The sequence below is a fragment of the Gorilla gorilla genome, chromosome 4, assembly GCF_029281585.2.
Source record: "Gorilla gorilla gorilla isolate KB3781 chromosome 4, NHGRI_mGorGor1-v2.1_pri, whole genome shotgun sequence".
In the NCBI taxonomy this organism is placed as follows: domain Eukaryota; kingdom Metazoa; phylum Chordata; class Mammalia; order Primates; family Hominidae; genus Gorilla; species Gorilla gorilla.
The window spans coordinates 123,625,905-123,628,297 of NC_073228.2; positions in this window are offsets into that span (position 1 = coordinate 123,625,905).

Genomic DNA, 2,393 nt, shown 5'->3' on the forward strand with positions numbered 1-2,393 from the left:
TTGACCTTGCATCTAGCCTTCCTCCTAAATTTCCCTGTGGTTTTGTATTCAGCGTTAGCTGACTCCCACAGTAAATTCAGTGTGCCAAATTACTTTTCATGATGAAGCTCATGTAAATTGGAGTAGAGCAGAGGTTTTATTAATGAGACTGATCTATTATTAAGGTTGCTTCGATTATCTTTTCTGAATAGTGCGATGAAAGTCAGAAATAATATAAAGTCTCTTGTCAATAGGCTTGATGAAGAAAATGAAGCTTGGGAAATTTATATTTCTCAATTTTTTTTGCTTTTGGCAAGGCAGAGTAATTTATTTCAAGTCCTATTCTAGTATTTTATAATTTCAACTAGAAAAATTCAGATCTTCTAAAGGTATATCAGTCATACATATTGAAAATTTTATTTATTGCAATATGGAGGTGAATGGTGGTATCCTTTGGAATCCATGTATAGCAGATTTTCTTGAATACTCATGTTTTCATTTCTTATTTTCTGTTTTATCTTCTTAACCTTCTTATCTATTTTATGAATATGCTTATGATTATCATGAATGTATCTGGATTTTTAGTGTACAAAACATGATCAATGTGTCAGTACTCAGCTCACTTTTTTTTAACTTAAACAGTAGGATTATTAATGGTTAATACTTCCTGTGGTTCCACAGAAAAAAGAATAAACAGCAAGGTAATACAGTTTCAGAGTGAGGTGGGGCCCTTCTAAATGCTCCTCAGCCTGTGCTAGCTACTCGCTCTGTCTACTTTATAATCGCCATTGTTTTGAGCAGGTATCTCAAAGCCTTCATCAGTGATCTTATTAATTTATATGCTTCCTGTGAATTATTTCCATGTTTTCTTGTATTTCTGACTATTTATAATAATTTTAAGCAGAAAGAATTAAAACACATTCAGAGATGAATCAGGCAATCCACATTAAAAAAATGACGTTGCACAGAGCACTGGTATGTAGAGAGAAGTAGAGGATAATTAGAATAAAGCTCATATGTGTTTCCTGAGTTTGTGAATGAAGGTTATATATTGGATCATGTAAAGAGACATGATTTTGTCAGCTTCAGATGGGGAGGAGGCCAGGTTAACACTGGCCTTAGATCAGAGAGGAAGGCAGTTGAAGAGTGTGGAGTGCTCTGTGGCATACCAGATACCAATATTTCTATTTGCATGTGACAGAAAATCAATTAAAACTGACTTAATTAAAAAGAAAATCTGCTGACTTACAAATTGACTTAATTAAAACAAATTATGGGCTTACATAATTGAAATCCAGAGAAGGCATCTCTAAAGGCAAGCATATAATTGTATCAGAAATGTCTCTTTCTTCACCTCTTGATTGTGTTTTCCTGTGTTGGTTTCATCCTCAGCTGAGCTCTCCTCAGAAGCTTCTGAGCTGTATTCGCCTTGTTTCCCAACCCTAATAGAAAGAGAGCTGCTTTTCTAACAATTTGCATTAGTTTCTGGACTAATATTTGTAAGTCCAAATTGATTCATTAGTCCTTTGTGAGCTAAAGAGTGTAGCCAGAGGATGCAATGATCTGACTGCTCTGCCCATTTTTGAGCTTGGAATGGAATTGGCCCCACCCATCCAGACCACAAGGACTGAGGGAGTGGGGAAGGGAAGCTCTCCAAGAGAAGCTTGGGAACTGATAACAGATGAATGGGCAATAGAGGAAATAGGCCAATAAGCTGAAAAGCAATTAAGAGGGCTGATGGCATATGGTTTCAAATAATATCAGGATGAAGAATGGTCCTTAAGGGAGTAAGGGCTTCAGGGAAAATATAAACCAGGCATTGGTGCCTTTATAGGAGAATCTAAGGAAAAAACTATTCAGAAAATTATAATGCTAATACCTGGTTGATGGTTATTAAGAGGATGAATAGCTAAAGCAAAGAACATATTTTCATGCAAATGTCTTAAATAATTAGAAAAATATGAGGAGGATTGATCAAACTAAAGGATTCTCAAAGTTTTTGAGGAGAAACTTTTAGGTCCAAATTATTTGTTCTTAGCAAGAGTGGGTGTATTTGTGGAAACAGAAGACATCCTCACAAGACAACATTTGTTTTTCAGTCTCTGCTTATTTATATGCCATTCAATAAAATTGTAATGCAGGCACAAGTGGCTTCATTTTGCTGGTAAAATACTGCATGTTTGTCCAGAATAACTTAATTTGTCATGGAGAGAAAAAACGTGTTGTTACCAAGTCCCATTAACTTGAACTATAGACAAAAGCTTGTCACTCTGGAACTATAGACAAAAACCTTGTCACAAGGGATTGACTTGGTTAACATGTCAAAATTAAATATTGTTTGTGAATTTATTCTTGTTTTCTTTGATTATTTTTTAAATAGTAAAAATGGAATTTCATACCAAGGTATAGAAAGA